Source organism: Melospiza melodia, chromosome 1, assembly GCF_035770615.1.
Source record: "Melospiza melodia melodia isolate bMelMel2 chromosome 1, bMelMel2.pri, whole genome shotgun sequence".
Taxonomy (NCBI): Eukaryota; Metazoa; Chordata; class Aves; order Passeriformes; family Passerellidae; genus Melospiza; species Melospiza melodia.
In genome coordinates this window covers 151,252,976-151,267,707 of record NC_086194.1, presented here as the reverse complement: position 1 = coordinate 151,267,707, position 14,732 = coordinate 151,252,976, and the positions used below count along the sequence as shown (strand labels likewise).

At 43.6% G+C, this 14,732-nt stretch overlaps 1 protein-coding gene across 6 annotated transcripts in view; it reads left to right on the top strand.

Annotated features, from left to right (window-relative positions):
* Positions 1 to 7,223: 7,223 nt before the first annotated feature.
* MATN2 (matrilin 2) overlaps positions 7,224 to 14,732 on the top strand; it is a 68,333-nt gene continuing 60,824 nt past the window's right edge. For all 6 annotated transcript variants that reach the window (XM_063171980.1, XM_063171995.1, XM_063171973.1 and 3 more), the window contains exon 1: positions 7,224 to 7,282. The gene's annotated coding sequence lies outside the window, so the exon portion shown is untranslated. The remainder of the gene's footprint in view (positions 7,283 to 14,732) is intronic.

The following is a 14,732-nucleotide window of genomic DNA, read 5'->3' as shown; positions in this document are numbered from 1 at the left end:
AACATGCTGGTGGTTAAAAACAAATTTGGTAAAGACTCAAACGCAGATGTAATGAAAAGTGTTTATTTTTCAATTGTGGTAAAAAGGACTATCCTGAGTGTTATTGATAGATCAATGATACATAAATTACACAGTTATGTTCATAATTCATGGTTTGTAAACTTCATTATATACACATAAAAGCAGGGGAACTGAAACAGATCAAAGGGTATGAATATGTAAAGAGCTCGCACATCTCTCCCACAATTCTGTGGTCATCTTGCTGTGGTTTATTTCTAGATGATTGAGGATTAGAATCTTGATGAGATGTACTTGAATCTAAGAATCATTTCACATTCTTAAAGTAAATGAAAAAGGCAAGTAACTCCCTGGTGTGCATGGCTGGACATACAGGCTCAGGCTCCTTTTGCCTTGCTGTCTCAGTCCCCCTGCAGACTTCCATCTTTCTGAGTGCCATGGATAGCAGCTGAGGTCAGCCACAGGGGCTCAGAGAATGGGCACAAGGCAAAATTTTGACTGTTGAGGCCCACATATTGCAATTAACTAAGTTCTCCCTACTGAAATTCTCTTGGAAATTCCATTTGACTCTTCAAAATGTTTTGGAACAAGAAAATCAGAACTCTTGCAGATGGTAACTGAAAAGCAAGTATTTCTTATGCATAGGTTACCTATTTTCTTAATTTTCTTCAGAACTATGTGGCAGCTTATGATTACCATCCAGGCTGGATAATGTTTACTTTTAAAAAAAAATTATATATGATCAAAGAGGCAGGACTCAATGAGGTTACATACTGTTGGTAAAGTATATACTGAATTCATCCACAGACAGCACTCACCTACTTTATCTAGCTGAAAAATTATCCTGGAATTGCTACTCTGCCAAGTATATTCACAGGTTTTACTTCTGCTGTAACTTTGAACATGTGAGCAGGAAAACTGCATTTTCACCATTTCCCTTGGCAATTTAAGCCATGCCATGCTTAAATGCAACTGTCCTTCAGAATGCAAGACAAGGTTTTCTTACTCAATTCTGGGACAAAATTGACATCACACACACAAGAAGCCCAACTTAGATCTTACAACATGATCCAGAAAGCATGCAAACTGCTAGCTCTAAATCAGTCCTTGCACAATAAAGAATATTCTAAATGTAATAATGTCTTTGGATTATTATGTGTGTCTGGATCTTAAATGAAATAACAAGGTTCTTCATGAATCTTATGTAATGTCTGTGTGGTGTTCAAATAAGCACCCAAATATCATCTGAACCGCAACTCTGGCAGAATTTAGGGAGTATGGCTCTTGACCTAATGGTGTTCATACAAAGAATACAGAAAGAAAATTATATCAACATTTAAAATGTGTTTCAGATGCTCAACAGCCAAAGGGTAACCAGTCCATTCAGATTCCTGGGGGCTTTTGTGGCAACATTTGCAGCAGAAGTACCTGACTGATCTGTCATTGCTGTGGCTCCTGGCTTGAGATTTCCTCTGATTTCCTCTTTAGTGATGATATTACTACTCTAAAAAGGAAAGAGACTTTCTTGTAGCACATATCAACAGGAGCGTGGTACTTAAACTCATAAGTACATCTTTAAAAGAAAAAGTTAAAAGAATGCTGCCTGACTCTGCATATCTCAGATGAAATATGTTCTGTTAAAAGGCCATTGTGATAATTTACTAATATATATTATATATGTATTATATACATCATAGGTATTCATATACACAGTAGATGTGTACATACATATGCATATATACAAAAGCTTTGGTGTTGATTTAATGTTGTGTACTGGAAGCATCTTTTCTTTTGGCTATGGTACAGTTGTGATGCTGAGCCACAGTTAAGTCTGACTCATGGACCACCTTGAGGAGATAACAGGAGGCACCAAACCCTGCACTTAATTTAGATTTAAAAGAGATTACTCACAATCTTCAAATTAAGTATATGTTCAGAGGTTTTGGTGTTTTTTTTTTTAAAAATCAAAACCTTAAAAAATTTGGCTCCTGAAAGTTTGGTCCTGCAATGCCTAGGTTTGTGGAAATCGCCCCAGAAACTTGGTTCTTCATGAAGTTCATAAAGAAATGTAAATGTTAATCCCTTTGTTGCCAATCCTATTCTCACATCCAGAAGACAAGGAGTCTGGGTTTTGCTGCCAGGGCTGTGCAGAGGACCTTGGGAGCCACAGAGGATTGGCGGTCTGTCCAGCTCTCTGTGAGACCTTGTGCTGGTCACCCTGTGCTCGCTCTCAGGCACTCTTCCAGGACAGGTGCTCCAAGCCTCTGTGCAAACAGCAGTTAGCAGCAGCCAAGTCACACCTGCATCTCAGACTGTCCTGCAAAAAACACTAGGAGCCAGCTTTGCTTTTTGTGAGGGGTAGATTTCTGCTGGTTTGTGCTGGCTGTGATGTAAGAGCACACAGGGGAACTCGGGCAGCCAAACAGCTGCAGGGAGCTTGTGCATGAGCTGGGCACCAGCCTGCTCAACCTTGTACAAACTGATGTCTTTCTCCATACCAGATCCCTCTGGGCCAAGGCAGGAGGTGAATGCCCAGCTCCACAGCTGGAGAAAACGTGGTCTGCAACGCAGAGCTGCAGGCACCAAGGGAGCAGTGAAACTGAGCAAGTTGAAGGCTGGACAACCACTAAATATGCTCTCTACATATCCCTTTTGGAATTAAAATACAAGATCTTTTTTGAGTCTTCAGTATACAAAAAGATAAAGAATGACCCCAAACTGGTTATTTTCTGCATTAATTTATGGATTGCCTCACAACAGCAGTTCTTTATTAGTCAAAAAATTGCAAAGGAGAAAAAAAAAATTCCCTTACAAAATGTTATAGAATATGAAGGACGGAGATGTAGATAAACCAGTCTGTTTCTGATTTTTCTGTCTGCAGGTTTCTGTCATTAAGTGCTATTACATTTCTGTTGGCTTCACTGAAGACACCTTGTATTGAAGTTTTGTCCTTTATATACTTACTTATATGGTGTCCTTAAGTCACCTCCTAAATCTGAGTTATTAAAGGCATTGCATTTCCTGAGCTTTTCACTGGATGGCATATTTTCCAGTTCTCTAATGGTTCTTTCAGTTCTTTGCTATCCCACTCCAAGATTTTTTAAACATTATGCTTGAATTCAGAGCTTTAAGGTGTAGCCAAATAGAATATGTTCTCTGCTGTGGATAAAGAATTTAAAGCACTATGGAGTAAAAAATTTATCCTTGCAGAGTTTTTATTGTAACATACTCACTTAATGAGTATTCTTTGCTCACCTACAGCTGAGATTTATCATCTGTTTTGCAATGTATTTCATATGTGCAAAGCTGTTGCTGCAGCATTATAGCTCCCTAGTCAAAATATTGTGTTATGTGGGTGCCTAAGAAATGTCCAAGTGTATAATGCTTACATTCAACCCCATATTGATCCTTTCATAGCCCATTAAAAAGAAAGAATAAAGGGATATTTTGACAAAATCTGTTTCCTTAAGCAGTCCTGTGTTTTATTACCAGTTTTTTGAATAATGACATATTCTATAACATTTTTTTTGAATGATAGTACTATGGAAAAATTTAGGTAGGACCAAAAAAATACCCAAGGATGGCGTCCAGCATTTCTAAGTTACAGCCTCATCTGGTGAATCTTCTGTTTTACCTGTAGTCAAGAAACTTTACCTTAGGAAATCTCCAAAATATGATTGTTTTTAGTACAATCAGTGGTGGTGGCGGCATTTGCCAATACTTTGGCTCGGCAGTAATCACTGTGTTTTAAAAGACTGAAGAGGAAGAAAACTTGAAAAAGAAGTTGTAGCGAAAGGATTAATGATTAAAGGCTTCTTGAAAGTACTAGTAGATAGTAGTAGATACGATATTGTTGGTATAGAATAGCTTAATTTAATGTGTACCTGGTAATGCTGGGGAAAAATATCAACTCTCCCTGCCCCTAAATATCTGGAAAATCCATTTAAATGTAAGATGATATTTCACAGGAAAATGCACAAAAGCAAAGCTGCAGTAATAAAAAAGGTATGAGATGCTACAGAAGATCTGTAGTAATCTTGGTATGGTTTGTAGCTAAGTTAAACCTGGTTAGGTAGTGAAAAGATACTTCTAATACTGCCACTGAATCCAACACAAAGGAAAAGTTTCACTCACAGTCAGATAAATAAAATATTTTCTTCAAAAGACAGAAAAATCAATCATCTACTTTGATATCTACAATAAGTACAATTAGGAATGCTAGTTGGAAGCAAAAAAAAAATAAATTAAAGAACTAGAAGAGAGATGAAATACCATAGTATAAAATCACAGAATTACTGAATCATCAAGGTTGGAAGAGACCCTTAAGATCATGTATTAGAGAGAATTAATCCACTGGCAAACAGGTGCAGCTGCATATCTAAACTGGACACAAAGGTGACCATCAGCCATCAGTTGTGCTGTGGCCCCTGAAAATGATAAAGAAATCCTTGACCACGTCAGGAGAAGTGGAGAGGGCTTGCGTGGTGCATCGTGTTTAGTTTTGCCAAACGTCCTCTCAGGAGCCACATACACAACAAGAACTTGCTGGGTGAAACAAGAATGAAAGCTGAAAATGATTGCTCTCACTAAATGGCCTAGGCAAGCCTTGGAGAACAAAATGAGTTCTTTAGGTTTAAAGACAATGTTGATATTAGGAAACAAATACAAAATTGCCATAAATACGTTTAGACTGGAAATGAGTAGGAAGTGTCTAACTACCATGAAGGTCTGACACAGTCCTCTAACAGCAGGAGGAAAATCAATTCCTTGCTGTTTAACTCAAAGCACCTGCTTATAATATAAAACCTACTTTCTGAAATGTGGTTTTTGTATTAAGTGATTGCCTGTGATAAGTGAGAAGCAGCCTACATCCCTTCTTCCAGAATGAGAGTAATTCTTCCAGGCAGTAAGAGAAGACAGAAAAGGAACAAACGGACCCAAAGTTTCAGGTATTTAGTCATCAATCTTCATGAAGCTTAAGAATTGCCTGATTTTTTTTTTTTTTTGCCATATTTTTGATTCTTTGCATATCAAAGCATGGCTTGATAGAAGGGTCCAGCTTTTTCCTTACGAAACATCTTCCAATCTTCCTCTACCCAGTGTATCAAATGTTGACAGACTTGAACAAAGGCTCTCCCAAATCCAAAAGAAGTCACACGATGGGAGTGGAGGACAGAAGCTCATCATTTGAGAAAGGACAAGCAGCAAAGAGACTGGGACTTTGAAATGTGGGGATTACATAGTACTTCTGGTGTGGTATAAATAAATACCAAAGTCAAATAAAGTCAAATAAAAGTGTCTGATCTCCTATGCTGTCTCTTATGAAACAAAGAGATGCTTTGTGCTGACTTGCCATCATCCTTTCCTCCAATCTCCCTCTGGGAGACCTTCTCTGTGTTCATCCTGCCAACAGCAGCAGGCTGCACGGCCTCTGGGATGAGCTCTAGTGATGGGCTCTCTTGTGTACACACTGGAGCTAAAGCCACCAGAGTTACTCTGGGCTCTCACATGATCTTGTCACTACAACATTTTCTCCTGACTTTCTTCTTCCTCTGGCAAATCAGCTGATGCCTCAAGCCACAGCACAGGAAAATGGAAGTATGGTTTCTGTATTTTCAGACAACAGAGCATTAATTAGGACTGGGACTGGGCCTCATCCTACAGAAACAGAATGGGAGAATTGTTCTGCACTTGGCCCTGCTGGGTTTGCTGTAATGTCTATCAGTGCTCAGTTGCATTTTTATCTTTTCCCTTTTCTATGGCTACAGGAAAGGTTCAGGAATCAGTGCTCAGAATTAAAGATAAGGTGAATCCAACCATTTTCAGTTTTAGATTTGCTTCTTATCTGTATGCTTCCTTTTAGAGATTAGATTTTGTACACCCACATCACGGGCAATTAATTGTGCCTTACAAAACTTACATAAAGTAGCTCTGCTGATTGCCAGAGTTACTCATTATTCCAGCAGCTCTGAGGGGTAAAAGTCTCCTCTGTGAGACTCCTCTGATACCTGATGTACTGCAGTTGGCATGGCTTGGTGATTTATGTTTTTATGCTGGACAGTGACAGTGGGCCCTGCTCACCTCTGCCATTTAAATGGCTTTCACTGGGGTTTTTTGTTTGTTTGTTTGTTTGTTTGTTTGCCAGGAATCAGAAATCACAATTGCTTGGGAACAAAGCAGGAGTTTTATTTTTTCTTCTTCATATATAATAACGTAAATGTTTATATAAACCCCACACTTAGTTTTTCCACCTGGACTACTGACCGCGCCGCTGCTCTGTCAGCTAAGAAACGACGATCCCTGCCACTTGCCAACTTATTCACGCTTCCCTCAGCGTTTTCTCCGACGGAGACTCCCACCGGTTTGCCGCGGTGGCAGACACCGCATGAATCACCAGGGACTGTTTGCCTTGGCGCGCGGGGAATGGGATTTCCATTCCCCGACGTTTCCTTTGGTCGGCATCCCTGGAAGGCTGCGGCCCGGGGAGCACGGCGCTGGCCGGGGAAGGATGCGCTGAGCCGCCAGACAGAAACCACACCGCTTTTCTCTAGCGGGAACCCACGGCCCCGCCGGGAGAGCCCGCTCGGCCGGAGCAGGCGCTGCTCCTGGGGCTGCGGGAGCTCCCCCGGCCGCCCGCCACAGCTCTGGCAGGGAGGAGCAGCAGCGGGGCCGAGGTGCGCGGGGCGGCGGGGCCGGGCCGGGGCCACCGCGGCCGGGAGCCCCGAGGGGCCGGCAGCCCCTATCCCTGACGGGGCTGGCGGGAGGGAGCGGGCCCCGCGTCCCTCGGACTCGGCGGGAACGCCTGGGGCCGACAGCCCGTGTCCCGCAAGAGCCGTCGATTCCCTCTCTTTCCTCCCGGCAGGCGTGAGGGAGCGGGTCCCATACACGGGGCAGGCGGGAAGGAGTGGGACGGCGGTCGTACCCCTCAGGGAGGCAGGCAGGAGTGAAGAACCGCGTCCCTAACAGCACAGGCGGCTGAGGAGCGAGGAACGCGGCTCTCCGCGGCTCCTCCCGCGGCCTCCCGCTGCCGCGCCGGCTCTGGAGGTCTGGGCAGGGCAGCCGGTGTCTCCATACGGGACTCCCCGCGTTCCCTCCCCTCAGTGCTGGGCTGCTGCCGCCGGGACGGGGCTGGCGGGAGGCGGCAGCTCCCGGGGGGCGGGCGGGGGAGCGCCGTCCGGGGCCGCGCCGAGGGGAGGAGGCTCCGCGCTCGCTCCCGGCCGCCGCCGCTGCCGCGCCGAGCGGAGCGGCCCCGCCAGCCCCTCAGGTAAGCCCGGCTCTGCCGCCTGCCCTGCCCCGCCTCGCCTCGCCTCTCCCGCCCGCCAGGCGGGTCCGCGGCGCTCCGCCCGGGGACACCGCGCCTCGCCGCGTCCCGCGCCGCCCGGCGGGCTCGGCATCGCTGCCTTCCCGAGTCTCTGCGCTGCCGGCGGCCACCCCCGCCCCAGGGCCCCGCTCGGCGGAGGGACGGCCCTGCCCCGGGGGCCCCTCCGGGTGGGGGCGGCCGGGAAGGCCCCGCGGGCGGCAGGGGCTGCAGCGCGGGCGGCGGGGGCCCGGCGGGGAGCGGGAGGCCGAGGCGAGGGGCCGCGGCGGCGTCTGGGGCTGGGCTGGATGTTCACTTGCTGGGTCCCGCTGGAGCGGTTCGCTGCTCGTGGTGCAGCCCGCAGGAGAAGGGTTTCCCTTTCCTTTGGACTGCGTGGATCCGAGCAAACTTCATTTATCCTCCTCCCCGTGCTTGCCGCGGTAACTCCTTTAACAGTATCTGCTGTAAGGAAACACCCCCGGTGTATTGTTAAGATCAGTGTAGCATCGGAACCGAACTTGGCTTAGAAACGTGTTCGAGAGCAGCCTGCAGGTGTCTTTACCAGCTTGCGGCAGCGCGGGCTGCGCCTTCTCCCCGTGCCAGGGCACAGCCCTCGGGTAGCTCAGGGCTCACCTGGGACGTGCAGGGGCTTCCTCAGAGCCCTGCGTTTGCTGGAGTCAGGGGCGGTTTGCTGAATGTAATATACTTACCCTGGAAACTCTCCTGAGATGGTGCTCCTTAATCTGGCAAAAATTATCATGGCATCTTTAATGACTATGTATTCCTGCTTCAGAAGGCAGTCCTTTCTGTGTCAAACTGGCCTCTATCACTGCTAAACTGTAGAATATTGTTGACTGAGAGAAAAGAATGCAACCTGCTGATTTACGTAATAGCTCCTAAGTGCTTGGGTTTGTTTGTGGTGAATGATCCTGACTGAGGTCTGAAAAGGTGACATGTTGTGTTACATGTTACAGCTGCGCTTCTGTCAAACAGCGGACAAGAAGAAATCATCAAACTGTATCCCATCAAAAATTTGCCTTAAATCAAGAGCTAAATAAAATACTCATATGGCTTTTCCATTAAATCCTACAAAATCTACAAAATGGTTTCGGAGTATTACACTTTTCATGGAGATGTCTCAGCTTTAAGCATGAGATTTTCTAAACTTTTCCTCATGTAATGTGTATCACTGTGATATTCATCAGATTAAATTTGATTTGTTTTATATCTTCAGAAAATGCAGCACTCAGTTACACAAAGCTGCAGTTAAGATCCTTAATCCTGCACTCAATATTCACACCTAATTACTTTATGTGAGTGTCTCCATTGACTTCACTGGGATTTCTCATGAACAAGGGAGTGCACATTCTACTTTTTATGAGCTGGGGCTTGGGGACCCAGCTGTGATGGTAAAAGATGTTTTAGTCAGTCTAGGCAAACTACAGAAAGGCTAATCAGATCTAAATACTCTCTCATGACTTATTAACCATCTCCATTGGAAGGTAAAACAGTAAACACTAATTATATTGTGGGTATCATTAACAAGCTCATTTTATACAGTGTTAGTGTTTATACATTGTTAGTGTTTTCCTTATGAACAAAGAGTATTTGGAATGGAGAGGGTTTAATCCCCAAATTATTGGTTTACAGTGGTGCTGGTGCTGGGGTCAGTGTGACTTCACAAATAAATTTCAGAACCCTTGTATCCTTTTTTTCTCCCAAACCTTTCTGTTTGCAGTTAAGTCTGTTGTGGCTTGTGACTACTTCAGAGACAAAACTAAGCAGCTTGCATGTGTATAATATGTCATATAATATATGCTTTCATTTAAATACTTGCTGTGCATGGTAAAAGTGAATTTTCTCAGTTTTCCCATGCTACTTTTCTGGGCATGTTGTGGAAACTCTGATGTCTAGATGAGATTCAGTACCAGAAAGTGCAAATGAGTCTTTCTCAAAAGAACAAGATAATGAAAAGGTCTATTGTCCAAGTGGCAACTGAAGAAAGTCATGGCATGGGGATTGATGCTGTCATTAAATAAGAATTCCCACTGCTAGAGCTTGCTGTCTGACCACTGGAAACTATGCAGAGTAAACCATACTATGGGTGTACTGTTCTATAGCACCAGCATTAACTTTATGTGATGAGAAGTTACTGAAATGGTCCTCAGCTTCACCTCTGAGCAGGGGTTGGACCTGATGGTCCAACAGAGGTCCTTTCTGACCTAAATATTTTATCATTATATGATTTAGAGGTTATTCATTTTACACCAGTGATATCAGGAAGTCTGTATGTCATTGAGACAGATGACTTTAAATTAAGCAACAGGTCCCTTAGTCTTCTTCATTTCATTAGAGCTGTAGAAAATTAAATTATATATGTAGTACTCTAAGCCCATTAAATAACAAAGTCTGTTGTGTAGCAGTCCCACTATGATATTTACATCTGACAGTAAAATTGAATGCTGATCTCTGCTCTTTCTGATATGCTGTATATTTTGGTGTCTGAACTCATCAATTCCTGTGTGTGCTTATCTGGCCTTTGTGCTTGGGTAGGCAAGTTGTCCTTTCCCCATCCCCAGCACTCTCTGGACAGCTTCCAGAATGTGGTTACCCTCCTGGGTCCTGTAGCACCTTGGGTTATGCTCTGCACATGGGTATCCTGTACAGGGTTGGGTTTCTGGGCTGATGATTTGGCTGATTACCAAATGTCATTCACCTCCCCTTCTAGGAGCTGCTGTGTAATGCATTTTGGGTCTTCCTGTAGTGTTTCAAAATCGAAGTTAATTTACTCCACTGTCACATTTGATTTTATTAGTCCAAGTTACAGCTGCACTGTGGGATTTTTTAGCAGCAGCTGGAATAAATAGCTGGTGGAGATTCAGCCACAGCCCAATTCTTATGCAAGGCAGGGGCATCTCTCAGTACAGAAAGCACTGGAATATCCTTTTAGTTGCCAAGGTAGGGATATGTGCTGGATGAGGAGGACTGTATAGAAGCATGGGAGACAAAAGTGGAAGACTTTGTGAGTCTGTGGTTGTCACCCTGTCCCCACCACTATGCAGACATGTCAGGAACAGACATTGCTGTCACATGCTAGGATTGTGTCCCACTGCAGATACAAAACAACCTGTGGCCATGAAGCTTCATGGACCCATCCAAAGAATTTGTCCCAGTCTTCTCACACTGGAGTACACAACTTCTGGTCCTAAATCCACTGCAGGTTCAGGTTACTCCTGCTGTCTGGACACTCATTATTTCAGATTGATACCAGACTGGTGTTGGCAAGTCAAGAGTTCCTTTTGTTATTGTGGTGGCTTGCTGTGCTACTGTGAAAACTGTTTGTAATTGGGTTGGCTGTCTCAGAATACACCACAATTACTAATTGACTTTCAGATAATGAGTTCGCCAGATTTATCTCATACTACTGACAGCACAAATGGCTCAAGGTAGCCTCTTAAAAGGAGCTAAAAATGTTTTAACAAGTGAGTACTGCTCTGATGCTTTGCAGGACATGGTGCAGTTATGTGTTCGTGGGCATCTGGGTTCATGGGCACCTAGTGCCTGCCATCAGGGTTGAGCAGCATGTGAGGAATTTACAAACTTACAGCACCTGCAACTCTGTTTCTTCTTGGTGATTTAACTCTATTGGTGAAATGCTAGTGTCACAGAATCACAGAATCACAGAAATTCAAGGCTGGAAGAGACCTGTAATATCATCAAGTCCAACCCATGTTCTAACAATTCAACTAGATCATGGCAGCAAGTGCCACATCCAGTCTTTTTTTGAACTCTTCGAGGGATGATGACTCCACCACCTCCCTGGGTAGATGATTCCAGTATCTGACCACTCATTCTGTGAAAAACTTCCTCCTTAATTCTAGCCTGTATCTCCCTTGGCGCAGCTTGAGACTGTGTCCTCTTGTTCTGTCTGTTGCCTGGAGAAAGAGGCCGACCCCCAGCTCACCACAGCCACCCTTCAGGGAGTTGTAGAGAGTGATAAGGTCACCCCTGAGTCTCCTTTTCTCCAGGCTGAACAACCCCAGCTCCCTCAGTCGCTCTTCATATGGCTTGTGTTCCAAGCAACTGGTCAGCAACTGGTCCAGAAAGACAGAGGAAATTACTAATATTCTGTGTCCTGATGCCCATGCTACACAGTGATTTTAATGAGTAGTGAACTAGTAATGCATGTGCTGGCTTGTGAATAGTGAAGTACTTTGGAATATATTGTAACTGATAGTTAGAGGGGCTTTACAGTGCCTGCAGCCCTTTTTTTTTTTTAATTTCTGAGATGATGGGATTGAGAAAGAGGTATTTTGTGGCTTTCATGTAATAAGACCTCATTTATTTTTCCAAGTAACTCACCATGTTTGCTAAACTGGGGAAACAGACTGATTTTATTGACTCACATAGATTGCTTGCAGTTCATTTACATTCAGTGAAAGTTTTTGATTTGATCACAGTTTCCTGTTACCTTAAAAATGGGGAGATAATAAGGAATGCTGAAAGAACTTCAGAATGGTTCTCTTCTATGAACTTATGTTCTTTATGACTTAGAAACACTGAAGTTAGGTCTGTTGGAAGCTTAATGAGAGTAAATGGCTGTCTCTTTTAACTAGGGAACAAGAAAAGCCAAAGGCAACCTCTGTAGTGCTAAAAACTGTTGCCTCTGGTGTTTTTTTTTTGTCTTCTTTTTCCCTCCCATCTATGATGAGGAATTATACAAGGTTCAAGAGGGGGATACTGTTTGCAGGTGTTGATGTTCCACGTAACTGTTGAGTGTTTCCCCTTGTGTGTATTGTGCCAGTTTTGCTGGTAGCTGGAGAAGGTGGAGAGGCAGGGATCTGGGGAGTTTATGTTTCTGATTTAGCCTTGGAAGAAAACTTGAACTACAAGAAAAGGAGGGAGACCATACAGAGGAGCAGAAGGTATGAGCTGAAACATATTACTTGTTTTCCAATTTGTTTTTTTAGCATGATCTGCTCAGCAAAGACAGGCACATTTTAAGGTACTTGAGTGAAAAAAGGTGATCTTACAGGCCAGTGGAGGGGTTTTCTGCTTCTCCGTAAAAGAAATTTTCCTGAAGTGTGGTAAGAGGTGGGAGGACACTGACTTTGGCATAAGCCACAGAGCATCTCTTTTCCCTTGATATTATTTAAGAGGTATCACAGTGAAGAGGACAAATATTAATACCCTGCAACAGGCAGTGCAGAAGGTCACTGATTTATTACCACTGACACTGAATATTCAGTAATGTCTCTGCCCTAAACAGCCATCAATCCCTTTCAAGGAGACTTCCATGGAAAGATATTTGAAAGCAGTGAAACAGGCTTGTATTGTTTCAGTGCTGTCCAACAAAGGAAATAGCTATTTTAAAGAGGAAATCTCAATTTTATTTTTTAGTATTCCTACACTGTGGTTCATGAAAGTCCAGAACAGTTCATCAGAAAAATTACTCTGGTGCATGGGAATATGGCTAAGCTAGCACAGGTAAAATTGGTAAGAACACACCATGGCAATATTCAGCTCTTGATTAGCAGCCAGTTAGGGAATGAGGGAAGCCTTAAAAGAACAGAGAGCCCATCTGTTTATTTGCCATCTTCTGGGAAAATCTCCTCTTTTATACCAAACTTCTTCTAGACAGCTGCAGATATGGCCAGCAGCCCTCACCAGATTGTACCTCTGTGAGCAGCAGTTGTCTCTTCTCTGTTAGCAGCTTCCTCACGTGTCCAGCACAGCGCTGTGCTGCACTGAGTGCTCCAAGGCTGCTGTGAGAGCCCCACTCTTCTTCCTCTCACTGTGGCTAGAGGAGTGGAGCACTGAAAGCTGGTGGATCTGGTGCTCAACTGGGTAAAGCCCCATGGACTGGGAAACCTCCTCTTGCTGGGTATTTTTTGGTTTTGGGGTTTTTTGTTGTTGTTGGGGTGTTGGGTCTTGTTGGTTTTTCGGCTTTTTTTGTGTTTTTGTTTTGTTTTGGTTTTGGGTTTTGGGTTTTTGGTTTTGGGGGTTTTTGTGTTGCTGTTGTTTTTGGTTTTGGTTTTTTGAGCTGTCCAGGATGTTTGTCTTGCAGTGACTTGGTCTTGGGTCTGCCATGGGGAGTTGGTTCCCAATGGTATAGTGCTGACAGCTCAAATCAAAGTACCTGAAAAACATTCACCAGGTAGCCACAAAAATTTGACTTTGTAACTTTGGTGCTTTGGGAATGTGTTCTCAGCTGGTAGAGCAAGGGTTAACCAGCCCCAGAGGGCTGTGGCAGAAGAGCTTAGCCTGCTGGGAAAATGAGGTGTTAAATACCAAGTGTGGTGCAGTAAACACCATCCAGCTTCTAGAGGACAGGAGACCTTGCAGAAGGCCCAGAGGATAAACAGAGAACCTTGGGAGGACTGTATGAGGAGCAGCCCTGCAACCACAGTACAGACTGGTCATGTAAAAGCAGCAGTGGACACAAATGTGTACCTAGAGCCAAGCACCCAGTCCAGGCTGTCATCACCCCAGGAAAGCAGCACAGAAGCTTTCAGTGTGGATGAGGGGGTGACAGCAGGCTTGGATCAGTGTATGCTATCACACATACAGCCTTTGGCTTTGGGGTTTTTTGGTTTTTCCTTCTCACTGAAAATGAATGAAATTTTTCTTACATTTTTATTTTAGATTATATGTAGGTTTTTTTTTTTTTTTTAATATGAGGCAACTGAACCTCTTTGCTGTTAAGAATAGCTTTTGTTTAAAACAGTATTTTAATACACTGTTGGTGAGGGTAGGAGTGTGTTCATAGTAGATTTTATTTTAGCAAGAGCTGGATCCTTTTTGGTGGATCTCTAAGTAGATTTATTTTCTGATTGTCAGACTAGAGATATTGAGATATTGAGATCTGAGGATCTAAAGTTTCTGAATTCAAAGTAAGTACTATTGAGCAATATGCTATTCAGTGGTTCTGTTTCTTTAGTATTCCAACCTTACTTTTCGAAGGGATTGGTAAAAATTAGACTAAATTGAAAATATTTAATGTATTCCAGAATTCAGTGACAGCTAATGAATGATTATGGAGACTACTCAGTTTATATGGTCATCTAATCATATATTTGAATGCTATGTAAAGATTTTCCTCACAGAATTCAAAGACTCCAAATCACAACAAACACTATTTTTTCTTATTTCTGGAGTTGCTTATGGACAGCTATGAGTCTAGTGAATTTGTAACTATGACCAAATATCAAAAATTGCTGCAAAGGTATAAAGTATTTTAAGTGTCAGAATGTAGGAGAGTTTATTTTGGGGTGGGACTGTCCTGAGTCACTGTATTACCACCATTTCCTCTGGCATCACGCTGTTACTGGGTTGTTTAGCAATGTTTTATGAAGGCTCTGCTGCATTGTACTTGGTTTTTTAACGTGCCATCAGCCACAGCTAAAATGGATTTATT